General features: G+C 47.4%; 1 long non-coding RNA gene across 1 annotated transcript; it reads left to right on the top strand.

Annotated features, from left to right (window-relative positions):
* The first annotated feature begins 5,192 nt into the window (after window positions 1-5,192).
* LOC144334489 (uncharacterized) lies at window positions 5,193-13,437 on the top strand. Its single transcript, XR_013404372.1, has 2 exons — window positions 5,193-7,408; window positions 8,926-13,437. It is a non-coding gene; the product is annotated as an uncharacterized LOC144334489 (long non-coding RNA).
* Window positions 13,438-13,787: the final 350 nt, after the last annotated feature.

The raw sequence follows: 13,787 nt of genomic DNA on the forward strand, positions 1-13,787 counted from the left end.
AGGAAGGGAAACTGACTATCTAAAAGTCAATTGGTTTAACTCCTTTCTTTCTACTCTCTGCTAAAAAGACCAAAGTTCAAAACAACTAAACTCCCACAATGAGTTAGACCCAGAGGGCTAAACAATAACGTAAGTCAGTTGTCTCAGTTTGGATGATTTCCAAATTTACACAACAAAGTTCTTGTTAAATATTCAGGAAGTTCCAATTATTTATGATGTAACTTAATATTGACATGGTATTAAATTACCTGACCATCCCCCAGGCCTTAGGAATTTTATATCTAGTGACTGACTGCAGGATAACTCTCCTGACAAGGCTGGAAGGTTGGCAATCAACAATTTTCCTTTGCAATCTATTTTTGTCTTTGAAAAAGAAATTCCAATAGGTTGACTGTATTCTCACTGTCTTGTACATTTCCTGAATTGTGTGCAAGAGGATTTCACGGAGAGAGGGATTTCTATGGCTTTTTTAATGCTGAACTGGCTAAGCTCCGGAGACTCACTGCCTAAACCCATTACACACAGATCACCTAACTCTGTTACTGGGTTTGTGATGCTAGATTGATTTACCCATATACCAGGTCAGGAGAAAGTGACTTTCCACATCTTCTTTGCACTAGCAAAGAATGTGGAGATCCTTTTACAAGAAAGAGAAAGGCCTGTACAGGAGCCCGGCGCTAAGCAGACACAATGCTACCTTCCCTGTCATTAGGGTACATGTGGCAAAGAAGCCCCTGTCTGGGATATGAAAGAAAGCAAAGGGCCTGAAAGAGAATGGCAAGGAGTTGGGGATATTTGCAAAGGATAGGGAGCTAACGAATGAGTTATTCGAGGCTGGATGGTCTCATAGAAAAAAAACCAAGCTGAGAATTGGGGAACCTGTCCAGTATAATTTATCCCAGCTCCCTCATTATCCTCCTGTCTGCGGTGTGGACTTGGGCCAATCACTAAGTCTCCATGGTAGAATTTCTCTTCTTCCTCTCCAAAGGAAAAATGAACTACAGTCTGTCAGAGTCTCTAAGGGGCTGGCATTGTTAGAGCAAGTTCTGACAACTTTAACAGCCCTAGTGCAGGTTGGACCAACAAGATTTGGATATAATGACCAGTCCCTGGAGGTAGCAGAGGTCTTCCGTTTGGTCCATTGTCCATAAAAGCTGTAGGAAGTTGGGCAGATTGCCTCACCAGTAAAACAGGTGTAAATGCTCCGTAGGCTGCCAGGTTGTTTTGAGGATTTAAGATGTATAAAATGCACCTGGTACTGTGCTTCACTCATAATGGGCATCATTATTATTCATCAGCTTGGTTTCCACACCTGCAGTTCCTTATCAATTGTGAATGTTTTCTGTATCAGAAGCAAGGAATGCTATTAAAACTAACTCGCATCTTGGACAAATCACTTAACGGGCTTTGTGCATCAATTTTCTCATCTAAGAAACAGTAATAGGTGTAGCGGTGGCTCAAGCCTATAATCCCAGCACTTTGGGGGTGCTGAGGCAGGAGGATTGCTTGAGGCCAGTAGTTTAGGCCTGCCTGGGCAATGTAGTGAAACCTTATCTTTACAAAGACTTTCAAAATTAGCCAGGCATGGTGATGTGCACCTGTAGTCCCAGCTACTCAGGAGGCTAAGGCAAAAGGATCTCAAGCCCAGGAGTTTAAGGCTACAGTGAGCCGTGATTGCACCACTGCATTTCAGCCTAGGCAACAGAGTGAGACCCTGTCTCAAAAAAAAAGAAAAAAAAAAAAGAAAGACCGCAATAGTACCTATTTTTTTTCTTTTTTTTTTTTTTTTTTGAGACGGAGTCTTGCTCTGTCGCCCAGGCTGGAGTACAGCAGCATGATCTCGGCTCACTGCAAGCTCCGCCTCCCAGGTTCAGGCCATTCTCCTGCCTCAGCCTCCTGAGTAGCTGGGACTACAGGTCCTGCCACCACGCCCGGCTAAATTTTTTGTATTTTTAGTAGAGACGGGGTTTCACTGTGTTAGCCAGGATGGTCTTGATCTCTTGACCTCGTGATCCGCCCACCTCAGCCTCCCGAAGTGCTGGGATTACAGGCGTGAGCCATCACGCCCGGCCAAGTACCTATTTTCTATATCTGTTCTGAGGATTAGGTGAAATAATGCATATAAAGTACTTGGCCCAGACATAACCAACAATAACTAATTATTTATTATACATTTAACAAGTGCATAATCAATATAAAAATCAACTGTTATTATTTTTCTCATCACCATCATCATTGTGGTAAAAATCATTGCGAATTCTACCCCATAGGTCAAAATTTTCTCTTATTTTTTCAGTTGTTAGCAACTATCATGCATTAGCAGTGAAAGTTTGAACACACATGAATTACTGATTTGTAGTGTCATCTATTACATATTAGTAATATGGAGAATATTTGTTCTACAAATTGATACTTATTCATAAATGCCATAGCTTTAGAAGATGTATGAGGATTAAGATAAGCTTGGCCCATGCTTATGTAAGTGCTTGTCAACAAAATAAACACATACATACATATATTCAAAGAACATGAACATCTCTTGAATCTGTTACTAGTTTTGCTTTTACATTTTCTAACCAAGTGTTTCCTCTTCTCTTGGCCCATCGCTTTGGCGCCTATAATCCTAGCACTTTGGGAGGCTCAAGCAGGCTAATTACTTGAGCCCAAGAGTTTGAGATCAGCCTGGGCAATGTAGCAAGACCCTTATCTCTATTTATCTATTTAAAAAAAAAAGAAAAAAATTAATTACTTATAAATAGCATCGATGCTGACAGCCCTTCAAAGACAATGGTTCTGGGTCTGGCACAGTAGCTCACGCCTATAACCCTAGCACTTTGAGAGGCCAAGGTGGGCAGATTACTTGAGGCCAGGAGTTCGAGACCAGCTGGCCAACATGGCAAACCCCGTCTCTACTAAAAATACAAAATTAACCAGGTGCGGTGGCACGCATTTCTAATCCCAGCTACTCAGGAGGCTGAGGCAGGAGAATCACTTGAAGCCAGAAGTGGAGTTTACAGTGAGCCGAGGTCATGCCACTGCACTCCAGCCTGGGCAACAGAGTGAGACTCCATCTCAAGAAAAATAAAAAATAAGAATAAAAAAAGACAATGGCTCTGCACTGAGCCCTCTGGAGTCAGGCTCCTGTGTCTTCCCCAAAATCATGTCCTCATACTAGCCTCACGCTTCCCACTTTCCCTCTTCTGTGCCTCATCTTCTCTCTCCCCTTGGCCAGATCTTTGACCAGCTTATTTACTACCTGCCTGTTCCCCAGTTACTGTCTGTCCCATTCTGGGGGTCCTGGGGACCAAATTTCCTGGAAAAAATGGAAACCACGCTACTGACTCTCTGCCTCCATCTCAGCTGTATCCCTTCCCTGGGGGCCAGAGAGAGGCTGGACCGGGCATGGGCAGGAAGAGGACACCATGAGAGGAGTGCCTGGAACTCTGGCATCTTGGGGCAGGGGTAGGAGACTAAAGAAGCTAGTGGCTCCTGCCTTGGCCTGCCCTTCTGCGATGGTCTGAATGTTGGTGTTCCCCGCTAAATTCATGTGTCAGAACCTAATATTCAGTGTGATAGTGTGAAGACGTAAGGGCCTCTGGGAAGGGATTAAGCTATGAAGGCTCCACCCTCATGAGTAGGAGTAGAGGCTCAAGTGAGCTTTCTTTACTCTTCTGCCATGCGAAGACACAGAAAGAGGTACCATCTCTGAAGCAGATCATGAGCCCTCACCCAACACCAAATCTGCTGGTGCTTTGATTGTAGACTTCCTAGCCTCCAGAACCGTGAGCAATGAATTCCTGCTGTTTAGAAATTACCCAGTGTAAGGTATTTTGTTGTAGCAGCTCTAATGGACTCAGACATCTTCTCACAGTAGTTTGGATATAGACGTTCCATTCACATTTATGTCAGAAAAGGGGGGAAACTAAGTAGGGAGAGTACACACACAGAGGAACGAGATACCCGAATAAGGGACGTTTACAGGGAAGGTGGCAGGGATGGAGAAAACTTAAACTTAGGGCCATTTCCCTTCCCCTTCAATCCATTCCTCGTGGATGTGCTGTTACAAAGTTGTTACCCACCCACCAGGCATGGTGGCTCACGCCTGTAATCCCACACTTTGGGAGCCTGAGGTGGGTGGATCACCTGAGGTCAGGAATTCAAGACCAGTCTGACCAACATGGTGAAACCCCCATCTCTACTAAATACAAAAAAAAAATTAGCCGGGCATGGTGGCGTACGCCTGTAATCCCAGCTACTTGGGAGGCTGAGGCAGGACAACGTTTGAACCCGGGAGACGGAGTTTGCAGTGAGCCAAGATTGCGCCACTGCACTCCAGCCTGGGCAGCAAGAGTGAAACTCCATCTCAAAACAAAACAAAACAAAACAAAACAAAAGTTGTTACCAACCATTCCTTGCCTCCTTGCATCAAGGATTGCCTTCTTCAATGAGTGGAGTGGAATGGAGGAAAAGACAGCAATTTTCTCACGGTTTCTCCTGGTCATAACTGTAAACTGGTCATAGCCTTTTCTGCATGTTTTCAGACTGAAAAGACTTGAGTGAAGGAATTCAACCTAAGGTGTCAATAATGGAGAAAAGCTTTAGAATTAGTTCTCCGGGGATCTAAGGAGATCCCTATGCAGCAGCAGATTTTCAGATACTCTAGTAGGTCCCTCAATTTTGGGGATCTTGACTTTTCATCTTTCGGCTCACAGCAGGCACTTGACTCTCTGTGCTACTAACACTTAAGGTCCAGCCACTTTTCACAGCTTGTCCCAAAGTCAGTAATTTCCCTGGTGACCAGCAAGAGCTCTAGGGGCTGAGAGTAGCAGCTTATGACCTGTGTGAATGGTCCCAGAGTCGGAGGGGGCATGGGAAGACCTGCAGAAGGGCCTGCTCACATGTCTCCTCCCATCCTTCTCAGACCCCGCCTGCACTGGGGAACACCTCTTTTCCCACCCGCTGTTCCATTCATTTCATGGATTTGTCAAAAGCTCATCACTGAGCCATTACCAGCCCAGCTTCTCCACCGCCCCTTCACAAAGGGCTTCCACCTTGATTAAAGGACTGTGCCTGAGGAGATGCTGTGCTCACAAATGCCAGAGGGAGGTGGCAGTGGGGCCTTACCCTAGACGGAGGAATGGAGGTGGGGGTGTTGAGCACTAAGAAAAAAACCAAACCAACATGAAATATTGGGACTTTGGAATCTTTTCCAGAGTGAGATAATTTTCCTTTTTTTTCTTTTTTTGTTTTTTGAGACGGAGTCTTGCACTGTTGCCCAGGCTGGAGTGCAATGGCGTGATCTCTGCTCACTGCAACCTCTGCCTCCTGGGTTCAAGTGATTCTCCTGTCTCAGCCTCCAGAGTAGCTGGGATTACAGGTGCTGAATTCTGTATCTGGAGGGGGCCCTAAAGGTTCCATGCCTTGTGGCCAGGAGCCAAGACGCTGACAAGTGAGAGGGAAAAGTAGAATAAGGACCAGTCTTCTCTATACCATCCTCACGCATGGAGGCAGGGGATGGGCCTCATGAGCTCTACAGGGTACACACAGTCCCCAAAGTCATGGAGCCTGATGGTTGGTAAAAAAAATAAAATTGGCCAGGTGTGGTGGCTCATGCCTGCAATCCCAGCACTGTGGGAGGCCGAGGCAGGTGGATCACTTGAGGTCAGGAATTCCAGACCAGCCTGGCCAACATGGCGAAACCCTGTCTCTACTAAAAATACAAAAATTAGCTGGGCGTGGTGGTGGGCACCAGTAATCCCGGCTACTCAGGAGGCTGAGGAAGGAGAATCACTGGAACCCAGGAGGCGGAGGTTACAGTGAGCTGAGATCACACCACTGTCCTCCAGCCTGGGCTACGGAACGAGACTCCGTCTCAAATTAAAAAAAAAAAAAGAAAGAAAGGGTTGGTTTCCACTGTTTCAAGACTAATGGAAGAAACTGTTCTCATGAAGAATGGGAAGGACAATCTATAGACTCACAGGAAGCTAAGGGGTAGGGTGGGAACCTCGCCTGAGTTAGGAATAGGGAAACTAGGCAAGTTCCTCTCTGCAAAATGACGGTAACGCTACTGCCTGCCTCGCGGCGGTGAGGATTAGAACAGTGTCTTGGAAGTAGTAAGCTCAATGTCAGTGTTCACTACACTACTACTATTTTCATTCTTAGGTGAACTGTTTTACTGCGGGACTGGCTAGAGGTGGGGGTTGGGGGGCTGGCTTATATTATGGTGTCTTAGGTTAGTGACTGAAACACACTGACAATCTTTGTTCCTGGCAAAGCAACACTATGCTCTCATTTCAATCCCACTTATAAATTCTGCAATGGAAAAAATGGAGCCGGCCCTTAGGGAACTCACTACAGGGGCCTGAGACTTGGGCCATGCTCTCACTAAACCCTCTGGCGGAAGACCTTTGGGCCGCCCAGCCCCACCTGGAGGTGGAAGGTGATTAAATGGATGATCTCACCCGGTCCCTTTAGAGAGGGCGAGTCTGTGATCCTGTAAACAGACTCCTATGCACTGCAAACCATGGGCGTTTTTGTGGATTGTTCTTTGTTCAGAAAAAGCCAGAGCAGTTTTGAGAAGTCTGCAGAATGTTAGAGCTGTCACTTCTAAAGTAACGTAACGCTGTCTGTTACCCCACCTATCAGCAAAGCAAAGCAAGGTATATGTCTGCATGAGTCAGGGTTTATTTAATATTCACAACCCCGGCAGTTTTTTGACTGGTGAAAATATTTTGCAAACAGAACCTGGTCCTGTTTTTCTCCTCGCTCGTTCCCCCTGCCAAATGTAGAGTGAGAGGTTGGCAGAGGCAGTGCTAAACTAGTAGGGCTGATGAGATACTATCTCCGTCTCCTTGTAACACAAAACATTTATTTTGCTGGGAGTGAACACAAAATTGAAAAGGGGCCAAGATTCCTGGGAGCAGGAGGTTTGGCTTTCACCCTGGCTGGACTGCCCGGTTTGTTGACTTTCTGCCTCTGCCACCCCCTGAGCCACACACCAGCCTTACCTAAGACACAGACCATTACAAAGGCAGCTCTGGAAGCACCAAACAACCCCCACCCCAGCGCCAGGGGAGAAGACCAGCCAATACTCAGCAAATGAGTCAGCTGTGAGTGACAAAGCCAGGCTTGGCAACTCCCTTCCGCACTTGGTGGCTTTGCCCTCTAGCTGTCTGTCTAGGGACGCAAAAGTCGAGCGATGGATGTCCCAAATGCAGACACCACTTGGAGACCTACCCCACAGCTAGGCAGATATAGCAGGCCCTTTGCTGAGGGTCTAACTCCCATGCTGCAGAATGAGTGTATATCAAGATCTGTGATCACTGGAGAAGTCTCCTTTTCCCAGACGTGGTTCTGCAGCTGTGCGGCCTTCAGATGCTGCCTTGGTTGAAATCCTGGCTCTTACTAGGTATGTAGCCATGGGCAGGTTATTTATCTTTCCCATGTTGCAATGTCCTTATCTTCAAAATGGGGATAATCATAGCACCTTTCTCCTAGGCTGTTGTGAGAATTAGAGCAACACGCTCACCATAGGTGTTAGTTATGTGAGTACTGTTACTGTCAAAGGTAAAGTAGGAGTATAGTTTCCTCTTGTACTCTCAGCTTCACAGTACGCGAGTCATTGACACCTGCTCTCAACTGCCTCGCTCTGCCCTCAACGCTGGGCCCTGGTGCCTCTGCCAGGGCTCTCTTCTCTGCATGAAGAGTCACCTTCCCCTTATGTCACAGCTGGCTTTGTGTATGTCTCTGGACTCATAACCAACTTAGACCTTGCCAGCGTGTTCTTTGGTCTTGCTTCTCACATGGGACTGCCAGTATCAGTGTGCCACTGAGCCTCAGTCTGTTCCATGATTTGTTTATTTTAAAATTTTATTTTATTTTATTTTTAGAGACTGGGTCTCACTCTGTGGCCAGGCTGGAGTGCAGTGGCATGATCATGGCTCACTGCAGCCTCAAATGCCTGGTCTGAAGTGATCTGCCTGCCACAGCCTCCTGAGGAGCTAGGACCACAGGCACCCACCACCATGCCTGGCTAATTTTCTCTCTCTTTTTTATTTTTGTTAGAAATGGGAGTCTGTGTTGCCCAGGCTGGTCCCAAATTCCTGGCCTCAAGTAATACTCCTGCCTCAGCATCCCAAGGCACTGGGATTACAGGCTTGAGCCACGGGATGCCTAGCCTATTTAAAACCTTTTCTTTCAAGAAAAGAGAAGTAACTTAGGGGATTTAGAACCATTCTACTATGGTCCTGCTCCAGAAAATCTACTATCTGTTTATGTATTTTTTCATCTAACTCAGGTAGTTGTCAGAAGTTTTTTTTGTTTGTTTTTTTTGTGGGGTTTTTTTTGTATTTTTAGTAGAGACGGGGTTTCACCGTGTTAGGCAGGATGATCTCAATCTCCTGACCTTGTGATCCACCCGCCTCGGCCTCCCAAAGTGCTGGGATTACAGGCGTGAGCCACCGTGCCCGGCCTAGGTCAGAGTTTTTTAAGCTCAGCACTATTGATATTTCAGGCCAGGTAATTCTGTGTTATGGGGACTCTCTTGAGTAGTAGAGAACGTTTAGCAGCAGCCCTGGCCCTCCCCGCACTAGATGCCAGTAGCACCCACTCCCCCAGTTGTGACAAAATATCTCTAGACATTACCAGTGTCCTCTGGGGTAAGGCTGTCAGATTTAGCAAATAAAGATATCAAAATATATTTTATCTGGCAGCCTTCCTCTGTGGGCAAAAATCATTCCAGGTTGGGAACCATGGGTTTCAATACCCTACGCGTTCACAGTCATTTACTCACATGATAACTGTGTCAGGTAGTTACTAGCAACCCATTCTAAAGATGAGGAAACTGAGTCTTGAGGAGGGAAAGTGGCTTGTCCACAGTCACCCAGGTCGATGGCTCATTTCAGTGCTCTTTCCGTTTTATTACAGTGGCCCAACGGAGCTCAGCCTCTTGCAGCATCTTCCTTGTTTATGAACATTCAGGAGGCCCCATTCCAACCCTTCTGGGCTGATGCTCTGATAATTGGGACATCGATTGTGTGAAGGGCCAAACTAGACATTGTCCTACAAACCTCTCCACCTCACACAGCTCTGAAAACATTTCTTGGAGAGAAGGCAAAGGGAGAGGAAGGGAAAGGAACAGCAGGGGGTGCAGGGTCCCTGCCTCCCACAGCTCCGCAGCCAAAGCCTGGAGAGACAAAAGGCAGCGCGGCACAGGGATGATTATTTCCCTTGCTCTATCACCCAGCTCAATGGGGCATTCTGGATGCCTGCCTTCTGATGCTCAGGGGCCTTATTAACAGACCTCAGCTGTTGCCCAAAGCCCTTATCTCACCCAAGAGGGCTCTATTTGCATGATAATGCCCTCTTTGGGGGAATTATTGCTTAATTAAAGAACAGCAATCACTTTAATTAGCATGTCTCCTTGCTCCCTGGTACTTTGCATGGATTCAAATGAGCTCCTCATTAGGTATTGGCACTTGGACAAATCCAGGGCCTCTGGCTGGGAAGGGAGGCTCCCAGGGCAGGCAGCCCCAGCCGGGATCTCAATGGCAGGGAGGCCCAGCCCTGCCAAGAACACAACCCGGGCTTTGTGAGGGGAATGGCAGACAGGGCCTGGGCCAGCGCCCTTTGAGGCCCACAACAGGGCACACAGGGGAGGGCCAGGCCCTGGAGGGTGGTGTTTGCAGGCGCCGGCCCAGGGCTTTCTCTTTGCCTCTGTCCGCTGGAGCTACACCTCCCTTTCAGCTCTTTTGCCGTTGGCATTTAGCTGCATTACACCATCCTCCTCCTCCCGTAAGGATGTTTGGAGCCTTTTTCTATCAGTCCCCCCACACCCATGCACACCTGGCTCAATCTCAGTGCCCCTCAGACTCTTGACTCCCAGTTTTGGAGCGCAGTTTTCTCCTCTAACTGGTAGTGTAGGAGGATGGCACATAAAATAAAACAAGCAAACACAAAAACACACCTGTCTTCATCCGGAGATGGTATCTCTCCCAGGGCAAGATCACCCCGCTCTTTAGCTTCTCTCCCCTGAGATCTAGAAAGAATCCAGGAACAACTCCGCCCGCAGACCCCTGAGCTGGATTTCCAGAAATAGGGGCCACTGTGGATTCTCACCACCACAACTCACCCTCCCCTAGTTATTAATAAAACCGAGGTTATTTTGTAGGCCACCGAACTACTGCTTTCAGCACATGGCGTCCAATGCCAACCTAATTATACTTTGATATTTCTCTTGATCTGTCTCAGAGTAGAGCAACTGGCTTCCCTCCAGGAAGAATCTTCTTCCTCTGCCTGGATGTCAGTGCACCTAAAATCACCTGACCTTTGTTCTCCTTCCTACCTCTCTCTCTCTATCTCTTACACACACACCCCCGCCCCCCACAGAGAAGGTAAAAATGTCTCTAGGTTTGTATTCAAGAGATCTGGTTTCCAGTCTAAGCTTAGCATCCAGGGCAGAAGTATCTTTCTCATCTGTTTTCTGGAGTTTTCAGGAAGAGAGTGAGAATAGCTCCAGGCTGCCACCCCAGAGAGACCCAAAGCAGCTCCGACTCAATCCAGGACCTTCCTCCACAGCCCTGGCAGGTGCACTTTCAGTCTCTCAGGCAGCTCCAGCTCCAGCTCCCTCACCTCCAACCTGCCCCGCAACCCCAGTGAGCCAACCTGGGGCTCCCCTATCTTTAGAGTCTCTGCTTTCCCTGTGTGAGAGGAGATTTCCACAAGAAGAGGAGGTAGCTGTGAGCTATGTCAAGGGCTCAAGCTGGAGAGCTGTGGAGGGAAGTGGAAGGGGGGAGCTGGTCGTGGTGTCTGGGGAGAAAGGAACTCACTCCCCTCAGCATCATCCTGCAGAGAGAGTAACAACAAATCAGAGGTAAATCCACTTCCTGGCAGGAAGCTGAGCCTGAAACCAGATGAAGCCACAGTGGTTCAAAGGCAGAGTGACACCCAAACAAGAGAGCAGCCCTTAATCCCCCATAGAAAGATGAGAACGGCGAGCTCAGGCCCAGGAGGGAGACCGTGCAGCTTTGTTTAAGCAGGATTGAAAACACAGCCCTATTGAAAGGCTGGGACTTTGAGACACAGACCCGGAGGGGCAGTTGCCAAGTTGAAGGCAGCCCAAGGCTGCCAGCTTTCACCTCTTTAGTTCTGGGCTTGGCAGTAATGAGGTGAAGGGCCGGGACTTTTAACTGGCTAGGTCAAAAAGGTTTCCTTATTAGACAAACAGTGTGGGCTGGGGGTGGGGGGTATATTGGTGTCTAAGCTTAGGACTGATAGCTTCCAGAAAACGAGGCAGAGCCAGAGGCCTGTCTCCTTATACACTCGCCTCCCCCGCCGAGCCAGCCCCTGGCTCTTCACCTCTGTCCCAGCCTGCTCCTGCCCATCCACACCAGGTTTGAGGAGGGGACTTGAGAAGGTGTCAAGAGGGTCAGAAGAGGGTCCAGCGAGATATGGAGTGACACAGAGGGGGATGGGGAGGAACCTGCCCTGAGACTGCTTTTTTTTTTTTTTTTTTTTTTTTTTTTTGAGACAGAGTCTCATTCTGTTGACTGACTGGAGTGCAGTGGCATGATCTCGGCTCACAGCAACCTCTGCCTCCCGGGTTCAAGCGATTCTCCTGCCTCAGCCTCCGGAGGAGCTGGGACTACAGGCACGTGTCACCACGCCCAGCTAATTTTTGTATTTTTAGTAGAGACAGGATTTCCCCATGTTAGTCAGGATGATCTTGAACTCCTGACCTTGTGATCTGCCCACCTTGGCCTTCCAAAGTGCTGGGATTACAGGAATGAGCCACCGTGCCTGGCCGAGGCTGCTTCCTGACCTGTAGGTCAGTGCCTATGATAAGGCAAACTTGGGGAGAACAGCCCTGTTCAGTGGGTAGACAGCCTGCAGCAGTGAGCGCCCCCTTTTCTGGGTGGCGGCAGAACAGCTCCATGCGCACCTGCTGTCCCCAGCACTGCTCTGGCATCAAAGGCCCACACCCTGCTTATGTCTCTAAAGCTGTTGGTCAAGCAGTGCTCTACGAAGACCTCAAGTTTAGAAGCTGGTGCCTGGGGGACCAAAAGACAGGGTGTAGGGGGTGTAGGGGAAGAGGATTCCCAAGCTGAGTGAAAGGATTGCCTATCCCCTCACTCACACATTGCAACCAGAGCAGCTTCTTTTTATTGACTTGCCATATATTCCATGTAAGTTTTCATCCGAGGAGACAATTACCCAGAGAGTTGGAAAAGCACTGTCCTACAAGGTGAGAAGTGCTCTGGAGGGGAGGCTTATACTTCTCTAGTTTCATAACAGTATCTTTGCACAGTTAGCATCCAAATATAATTCATTAAATAAGTGCTTCTTAAACACCTTATTCACATGGCAGCTAGTTCCACAGAGCATTGGCGGCTTGCAAAAAGATGCATGCAGTAAAGCACGAGTAAGTCCAAATGGGAATGAATAACTAGGATCAGAGAAAATATACATGAAATGAAATTAAGACTAGGGAAGAGAAACACACATACGTGGGGGATAAAGTTCTGCATATTTACTGTTATTGGACTCCAGATTGGCTTCTGAGCTTCCCTGAAGGCAAATCTGGGGAGGAAAAGAGAGAGGAAAAAAAGGAGACAGACAGACAGACAGATGTCTGGAATCTAATTCTCTTTACCAGAATGAAGGAAATATACCAGCTTGTCAGGCTAAGCAAAATGTTTTCCAGCTGTAAGTTTTAGAACAAATTTCTCACAATGAAATTCGTGTAGGCAGTGCTGAGTAACAGGATTGGCAATGTCTTTAGTTGACAGCCTACAGAAATAAGACTCCTGTTGATGAGGGTACAAGATAAAATAGCCCAAAAGAATAGTCTTGTATCGTTTTAGTTTGATCCAAGCATAACCCATCCATTTTTAGTTTGGGTTCCCCCAGAAGCAGACCTTGAAAAAGGGATTCAAATACAAGTCATTTGTTTGATCCCAGTAAACTGGTAGGAGAGTGGGCAAGTGAGACAGGAAAGGAAAAAAAGCCCTCAGAAAGGTGTGTTACCAAGCTAGTTCCTACTAAGGGAATTAGAGCCCACCCCCATTGAGGAATTCTGGAAGTGTTGAATAGCCTCTGAATCATCCTACCTGAGGCGGGGAGGGAGCTGGGGTATTTATATACCAACTCCCATCAGTCATTGGTTGAAGGCTGCTTTAGGAGCATGAATTCCCTGTTACGTCTGGTTTACCACATATGTGGGCAAAGCAGGCTGCAGCAGGCAAAGAAAGGCCTCAGGCAAGTGATATGGAAGCTGGCAGTTGGAATGTCAGCCAGCATGCCCCGAAATGGTACAGGCCAAGGAGGTGCCGGCAGGACATGACAGCATCACATCAGCTTGGGGACACATGGTGACACCCTAGCAGGAGCAGCCACAGGATGCCACCGCACTCCAGCCTGGGTGACAGAGTAAGACTCTATCTAAAAAAAAAAAGAAAGAAAAAAGAATGTCATTCTGGTTTAGAATGTTCTAAATTGTCATTTTTATAATACATTTATAATTTAAAATTTTTTTAAATGTTTATAATGACATTTCTGCCAGGAAATACTCCCTGTGGACTTTGATTTTCATGGCAGTATCAAAATGCATGTTTTATATGTACATCAGCAACTAAGGATCTATACTCTCCACATGTGGTCCACTTCCTGGCCCCTTTATCAAGGCTAATGAAAGGCAAGTAAAAACCTCAATCTGGCCAGGTGCAGTGGCTCGTGCCTGTAATCCCAGCACTTTGGGAGGCTAAGGCAGGCGGATCACCTGAGGTTGGGAG

The sequence above is a fragment of the Macaca mulatta genome, chromosome 14 (genome assembly GCF_049350105.2).
Source record: "Macaca mulatta isolate MMU2019108-1 chromosome 14, T2T-MMU8v2.0, whole genome shotgun sequence".
In the NCBI taxonomy this organism is placed as follows: Eukaryota; Metazoa; Chordata; class Mammalia; order Primates; family Cercopithecidae; genus Macaca; species Macaca mulatta.